Consider the following 8,865-nt stretch of genomic DNA (forward strand, 5'->3'; position numbering starts at 1 on the left):
GACATTTGTTCAAATGAAGGAGATTGGGTTTTGGATTTATTTTCTGGCTCAGGTAAGTTTTATATTATGGAATTGAATTTCAATATGTTATTTTTTTAATTAATATGTCATTGTACTAATTTAGTTCATTATTTCTTTTGTGCTTGAAAATTAGGTACAACACTAGCATGTTGCCTTCAAAAAGGAAGAAATTGCATTGCAATTGAAAAAGATCCAGTACAGTGCAATTTCATTCAGCAAAGAATTAATGCTCTTCAATTTCTTCCAGATGCAATGCAAGAAATTGGGTTGAAGAAAGGGGACTTTAGTGAATCACGTGTGGCAAAAAAGGCAAAGGAATCCCAACCACCATTACATGGAATGTTTGGAAAGACATACATTGGGAGTTTCGCAGACATCAAAGACCCATTAGAAGAGGAAAATGAGCAAAATGAAACAGAAAATATTGTGGAAGAGGACAATGATGAAACTCTAGAGGACGAAGAGTTTGGATTACGTGACATTGTTGATTAAATTTAAGTTATGCTTGTAAATCAAGCTTTGCAATGTTTTGACTTTGACATTTTATGAGAAGAATAAACACTCAATTATGGTTGTTATACGTTCAATATTGGTAATATGTGATTTTTGCATTGATTTTTAAGTTAATCATTATTTTTTGAAAAAAAAAGTGATTTTTATTATTTTTTTGACATGAAATTCATAGAGAAAGCTATTATTTAACCATTTTTAGTTAAAATTATCGTATAAAAATTGTGATTTTGACATGTCAATTCTAACAAAAAATTATCAAAACGTGTAGTTTTTTAGTTATATTTATGTTAAAAATGGTTATTTTTATGTCCATTGTTAAAAAATATTGTTTTTTAGAAACAATTATTTCATGTCGATTGAAAAATTAATTAAGTATGTATAAATATGTCGAATATCGAAAAGTCTAAATATCGACCTTCTAATTTAAAAATGCAAAACAGTAAAAACTTCACGATTTTTTTTTTTATAATTATAATAAAAAACAAGAAAATGTGAAGAAAACGATCACTTCAAAAATTATCAAATTTACTAAATAATTATTTACATTTTATACATTAAAAAATTTAAAGCCAAAAAACAGGGCTTTTAAAAAAGGAGTGTGATGCAGAATACTCACTTTTTAAAATCAGCATGAAAATCACTACCATTCTAAAACGTGTTGTACATAAAAAAAACTAAAGTGCCAAAAACTATGCTCTAGAAAAAACATGTGCGTTCTGCATCACCCATTTTCAAAATCAGGTCACTTTTTAGCTATCTCTACGAAACGGGTAACAGTATCAGTTCCCGTTTCAAAGTTTACATTGTTGGAGGAGGAACTGAGAATTCCGGTCTAGGAGCGTCAGTTATTTTATCATAGAGCGTGCCAGACTGAGTGTAAATTAAGTCCAAATATTGCGCATGAGTGATAACCTGCTCTTCGGTGACGACTCCCCCTTTTGCCACATCTTCCGTGATGGAAGGTAATAATGAATTAATAAACCATTCAGCTAAAAGCTGATCGGGAACATACGTTTTCACCATTCTACGATGACGTCGCCACTCATGTATATGATCAGATATATGAGTGGCCATTGTTTGTTTAAAATTGCTAAGAAGTTCTGTTCCCGTTTCGTACCTTATCGGTAACTGAAAATGGGTTAAAAAGGTTGTGGCTAGGGTACTGAAGTTGTCGAATGAAGCTCTAGGCAATTTGATATACCATTTTGCTGCCGGACCAGTTAACGTCCTCTGAAAAAGGCGAAGCCTAATCGAATCATCGTTTAGGGTGTTTGATGAACACCACAGATGAAAGGTCATCACATGATTCGACGGATCTTCACCCAGATTTCCATTAAATTTAGGAATATCTGATGGAAGTTTATGCGGAATCGCTGGCCACCAAGCGGCGTAAGCAATTGGATCGTTTGTTAACTGATTTAAATCAGGTAACTCTAAAGTTGCCACAAAGGGTAACTGCTGATTCAGGTTAGGTGAAGCATACCCAGGATAAGATGGGATTGCCTGAGCAGTTGGTCTTTGCATACCGGCATAATTCATTTGATGTTGGTAACTTTGGTAAGGTTGGTGGGCATGACCATTATAAAATGGTTGATTTTGACCGTTTTGAATATACGACTGTCCACTATTTGCAAAGATATGTTGCTCAGAACCTTGGTATACTTGTTGGAATTGCGGTTGTTGGTATTGCACTAGCCATGGTTGTGAAGCCATGTGCTGTTGCCCGATACTAATAGTTTGACCAAGATGAGGGGTAATTGTACCCGTCTGAACCTGTGTCATTCCACCAGTCGGTGATTGTGGTTGAGTTGCAGGGTCAAGGGGCTGTTGCATTACAACCTGAGAAACCTGAGGTTGGCATACAACAGGCAGCGCTTGAACTTGCGACACTGTCACAATAGCTGGCGTAGTTGGTATATTTGACATAGGTAAGCATTGTTGCATCGAGTATACAACTCTTGGTTGTTGAGGTAGTATTGGTACCCAACCGCTTGAGGTAATTCCAGTATAACCCGAATGTTGTTGTGAACTCCCGTATGGATATCCTCCCGGAGGGGATAATGAAAGGGTATACTGCCCCCCATATGGTGGTAATCCAGAACTCAAGGGAATGGTTTGCCCTTGGGGGCCGGACTGCCCAAATTGACCTCCAAATGGATCAATTTGTTGAGATTCAACATAACGGTTTCCGGATATTATTCCGGATGAACAAACAGGAACAGACCATACTGTCGAAATGGCCCCTGAGTGGGCTCCTTCTAGCGGTTGAGATCTATTTGGGACAGATGGTATACCGGCGAACATTGTTGGAGTGATAGCAAGGAGTTCTATCGTCGCTGTGTCAGACGACATAGTCCTAGATGTTGACGGTTATTTAGACATTTCTAGTCTATCCAAAAGGTTACCTAGCGATTCTACAGGAGCTTCCGCTGGCGGTAGAATAACTTCTGATGAAGAAGGATATAGAGTGATCACGATTCCAAATTGAGATGGAGTACTTGTTGGAGGATCTTCCACAATCTCTTCTATGGAAATCAGACCAGGTGGAAAGGGAAGACCGTCAGGTCCGTAGAATATTTCTGGTGTCGAAGAAGGTATGGAATCGGCAGCGACAGATGTTTGAAGAGCAAGACTCTCCGAACCGGTTGAAAATGGAATTGGTTCGGTAACACAAGTGTTTACTCTCAGACTAGGATCAATATCACTGTCCTTCTGTGGCTGCTGAACTTATTCTGTAGAGGCAGGGATTCCAGAAATGTTTGGAGTAACCGGAGTCTCTGATGTTGTTGGAACACTTGTTCTAACTTTAACAGGAGATTTGGAACCGGTTAAACGAGTTCGCTTTGTCCGTACTAGCTTCGATTCCAGAGACAAAGACAGCTGACTTGTAAGCCTTCGCGAACGACAGGGTTTCAATTAACTTTCTTCCACGATTGCGGATTACTCGATCAACTAAAATAAAGGGGAAGTATGTTTCCGAATTAAATGAATTTTAGACTCTTTGACACAACTTTGTTTTTTCAGTTTTTAAGAGTCGAGAAAAAACAAAAGATGACTCTAGTCCCCTTCGATTTTTAATGAGCCTAAAGTGAGAAGTGCTCAGATGGACCTTTTCCGTTAAGGAGTCTGAAAAGGAACGAAAGGGACTGCTCTGGAAATCTAGGTAGAGGGATTACCAAACCAATCGCAAAACTGCAGAATACTTTTTACGGTACGGCAGTCAATCTTCCCGAATGCTGTGTTCAGTGCATTGCGATCGATAGGGCGGCAGACACGGCTTCCTATGGATAAAGGATTAAGCCTATTGGGGTCTCCCAAAATATACTCGACAGTACGTGGGAGCACAAGTCCGTACTGGCACTTATTGTCTCAAAGTGGAGGAATCACCCAACCATCAGTGAGAACAACAGTTACCAGGCTTTACGACGCCGGAATACATCTCTAGCCTAGACTTCTAAATGTTGTGCGTTAAGTTCCAAAGCTTTGTTAGATTCATTGAATTTATTTTAAGTTGATCTTGTTTATGAAGTTTTCCTTTCAGGTTCAGCGCGAGATGTAGATGTAATTCCTAAAATGCAATCTAAGATGATAAACAAACTTTTATCTTCTTTGTGCAATGAAAATCCTAGCTACTAAGGAAAAGAAAGACAGAATCTTTTCAAAAAGAGCAAAGAGCACACTCTAAATGCACTTTCCTAAATCAAGCCAATCAAAGTGTCTATATGCAAATGCACATGCATGTATTTGTTTTCGACTTTCTTAGTATATGAATGCTAAAAAGAAAGTTGATGCACAAATATGAATTTCTTTTCAAGCGACAAATATCAACAAGTTTCTTTTCGAAATCAAAAATGGAGATGATCACAACACCTTACGATTTTGAAATGAATACTTGTTCTTGACACTAGAAAATTACAAATTCAGACCAAAAGTAATAGTAACAGGATAATCGACCATCAACAGCAATCAAACTCTTTCCTACGATTGAAACCGACACTTGCGACAGTTTCAAATCAAAGGACGACAGTACGATTATGCTACTTTTGCAAAGGAGAATTGAAAATGACTCAACAAACACACAAAAAACATCTACAGTTCTTTTGTACAAAGGGGGCGGAATAACAGCAAGGAAAAGGGGTTTCAAACAAACATATACTGATCATAGGCAGCAAAATTCAGGAATAGAACTAGAAATAAACAATCACAGAAACCAAAACTGCACAGAGCCTAGTCTGATCAGTGCACCTGTAACACAGAGAATTTGAAATGCAGCGCACCTTGTCCACTCGGGAAGTGCGCTGAAGTTCAGGTTCTCTAAACAGTACCTGCTCTGGGCGAGAAACGAGACTCTGTTTGGGTTCCGGGTCACAGTTTGCAGTTCAGTTCTTGGGTTTTGGCCGAGCAAAAAGCAATCAGTAATGCAACAATCAGGGGTAGATCTAAGGAGGATCTAAGAGCTATCACAAGGGCAATCAGATACTTTGTGAATCAGTTGTTTAACTCATAAACAGATTCAATAGATGGATTGAAATAACAGTTATCTACTTTGCATTTGTTATGGCAAATGTAGTTCGAATGCTACTTGTAAGTTTATGAAACAAACAACAAAGAATGATAAACAAACAAACTAATTATCTCCCCAGCGGAGTCGCCATTTTGTTACAGGGAAAAGTGTCTATATAGAACTACTCTATCCCACTAAGGTGTGACAGCTACCTTAGAAACAAACAGAGAAAAGCTACTTTTGTTTTTTCCTTTATGAATTATAGATAGAGAGGAACAGAAAGACCAACCTTTGTCTTGCGCTAATCTCCTGATTTGATTCCCCTCTTCTTTGATAGTCTTTAGCTACCTGCTCCCTTGCACACCCAGCTTCACAAAGTACCTGTAAGATCACAGAAGCATAGCACTATACAAAGACATGGATCTATAATCATAAACAATCTAGGATCAGATGTAAATTGACCATACAAATGTAACAAGCATCAATGACACAAGAGCATGGAGGAAAACTTGAATAGCTTTTATTGATAAAACAAAAAAGAGCCAAGAGGAGTTACAACCAGTTGTTCTGACCTAGCATCAACCTCCCAGCAAAGAAGCCCCTCTTCACCTCAAACAAAGCTTAGATCACCCAACAATCTGATGTTTGTCTCAAGAAACCAACATCAATTCCTTACAATATGCAAAATTCCAGCCTCTGGATCTCTGGGATGAGGGATCCATATATAGATGTCTGTAATGGAGATGAGTCAGCTCATGGTTTGATTAGTGTCTTCCCTATGATAGTTCTTGCTTCCACTTGGAGATTGATGGTCTCTTACTCATCCTTGGTCGAATTCAGTGAGGCAAGTGTCACAGGAGAAGATTCTGGAAGCTTCCATTGCCTCTCCACCTCGCGGAATGACACTGCCATTTGTCATTTCTCGCCCATCGCACCCCACATAAGGGATTTTTGAAATGCAACGCACCCACACAGTGTATTTAGGTGAGATGCAATGCACTTGGCCAGTGGAGCAACTGAAATGATCCTGTTTTGACCAATTATGAGCAGTTTTTCATGGAGAACTTCTGGGAGAAGCTGTAATCTGATGACCTTGTTCCTTTAGGGGTTAGAAAAACACTTTTAGGGACTTAGGAGCCCTTGGTTTATGGACATTTCATGCTTGGGGTTGTAGGGCAAAAAAATGTCTATAACAAGGTTGGTGGCGCAACCTGGAACATTGGGCTGAGGTTTTATTCTATGAATAGTTAGATCCTCTTTGCCTATCTCGACCCCATGCTTCATCAGTGAGGCCATGCAAGAAATGGAGTGGGCCCTCTTGTCCAAGGGGTAGGTCATCAGGGATAAATTTGATACCTTGGAGAAGAAGTCGAACCTTTGCAAGTGTCGTCTCCAGGTAGGGTGGACATGCTTCCCTTTGACATTTTGGAAAAAAAGTCTTCAGTAGATTACAGTGGCCTTGGACCAACTTGTTCGAATCTGGAATGATGAGAAAAATGGGGTGATCAACTTTTTGAATGATCTTTAACAAAATTAGTGGAGAATTTTGGACCTAATGGACTCTCGCTGTCGTGACCAAAGAAGGATTAATGTTAGGCGGACCAACTTGGAAGGGGGACTTGAGCTAATGGAAGGCCATGTACACGAGACTTTTAGGCTTCCACCTCCAGGATATGGGAAGGCTACGTCGGTTTCGACTCTCTTTTGGGATCAAGCATGGTAGTAGGCTACTTTAAGGTTCTAAATACCTTTTAGTCTTTTTAAGTTATCTGTTTTTAGTTATCTAGTTCATTGTGCATTTTTGTAATATCGTTTTGTTTCAATATATGGTCCAACAAGTCCGGTAGGATTGAGGCCAGTGATTTTTTTCTTTGGAGATTCTCACGATGTAAATTTGGCATGAATTAATAGAACACAGTTGACTTACAAAAAAAATATTATTATTGTTATTAAGAATAAATATATAAGTTCAACATTTACATATTAAAAAAAATATCTAACAAGATTCTCACCTAGGAGATTTACAGCCACTTTAGCATAGATATTATTAACTTGTAAATACACTTTGTTATAATACCATGACTTATAAATATCACATGCCCAAAAAATCATGACTCATTTTATATAACACTTATTCATATGAGATTTGTTTCTTCTAATTAATCAATTTAATTAAAATGGCATAAATGACATAACTACTTTTGAAATAAATATCAACCTTTGATCTAATTTTGCTAAGAATATTTTGTGGAGATTAAATCCCTACCATCCGCATAATAATTATTGATAATTAAATTAAAATTGTGAAAATATTATTTCAAAATAAACATATTATGGACTTAATTATAATTTTAAAATGTTTTATATTATTTTTATTTATTTATGCAATATATATGTTTTCTTTTCATTAATATTTTATCTTATTCAAACAATTTTGTGTTGAAACATTATAATTATAATTATAACTAGCACAACCACATTAAAAATATTAATGTGGCTGTATAACCGAAAGATTTCTTTTCTATTTACCAAGCCATTGATAAATATATAATAATAAAAATAATATTAAAAAACTATTACAACATTATTATTATTATTATATAATTATTTAATAACATTATTAATTGATAAAAGTAGAAATATTGATTAAGAGCAATAATAATAATAATAAATGAATTATAAATAATCTAATTTAATTAATTAAAATGATTTACTAATTAATTAATTAAAATGATTTACTAATTAATTAATTAATTAAATTAAAAGATATATATATATATATATATATATATATATATATATATATATATATATATATATATATATATATATATATTGTAAGCTAATGTAAGACCTTTGCTATTATATACATCCAAGTAAAAATATGTACAAACACTTGGTGACCTCAACCTTCCCCGGGGGGAATCTGGGTCTGTTGGTCACCATAAGTCTGAATATGCCCACCCATAACATAAGTACAGAATCTGCAAATCTAAGCCAGATACACTACGCTACCAAAAAACTTCTCTAGATTCCTATCAGCATTAACAATTCAGGTCATTTCAAAAAGAGAACTGTTTCTCAAAGGACTTAACAGAAGGAACATTTATAAAAACTGGAAGACTCAGTCTACCATGGTTTCATGCTTGATGTCCTCCTCGAGCAACACTGTGGTTATCTTCTTCAGAAGAATTTGGATTTCCTCCAGCCTGCTATCTTGCATCAGAAGAGTGAGTTGAAGGTTTTTCATCTCCTTAGATTTGGGATTCCTTGAGCCATATCTGCCCTCTCCTCTGCTACCTGCTCCATAGCCTTTGCCATTAAATGTTTCACCACCCAGTAGACATGTAGAGCCTATTTGTATAGGGAAAGACATCCTCTTGTATTTCCAGGGTCCGGTAGTAAGTTGCCCCAGTCCTCCATTTCCGGGTCTGAGTCCTCCTCCAATGCATTGTTTTCCATCTCCTGAATAATTCTTCTAATGTTATTTTCGGCTCCTTCGTTATACGTCCTCTCTGCTTCCTGAATCATCTGCTTCATTTTTCTTTGTCCTCGTTTCTGTCGGGTTGGTGATGGTGCCTTGGCGTCCTGACTCTCTGTTTGTCATGCTTTCCCATGGCCCCAGTGTTTTCTTCCTCTGCCTGTGCGGGATGGTCTTCCCCTGGTGGTGCCACAACTTCCCTGACCGACCTCGAAAGACGCCTTCTCCATGAAATCTTCCCTGCCTGACTCCATTTCATCCTTGCCTCGATTTCCTTCTCCTCCTAGCTGCTCTTCTCCCGGCATGTTTGCCCTCATTGCTCTTCCTTTGGTGAGAAATTGTTTTT

At 37.1% G+C, this 8,865-nt stretch overlaps 1 pseudogene; it reads right to left on the reverse strand.

Annotated features, from left to right (window-relative positions):
• The window catches only part of LOC149246729 (uncharacterized), a 36,036-nt pseudogene extending 27,391 nt beyond the window's left edge, over positions 1–8,645 (reverse strand).
• Positions 8,646–8,865: the final 220 nt, after the last annotated feature.

The sequence above is a fragment of the Pinus tabuliformis genome, chromosome 7 (genome assembly GCF_031772625.1).
Source record: "Pinus tabuliformis cultivar Carrire ecotype Pingquan chromosome 7, CPIR1, whole genome shotgun sequence".
NCBI classification, from domain to species: Eukaryota; Viridiplantae; Streptophyta; class Pinopsida; order Pinales; family Pinaceae; genus Pinus; species Pinus tabuliformis.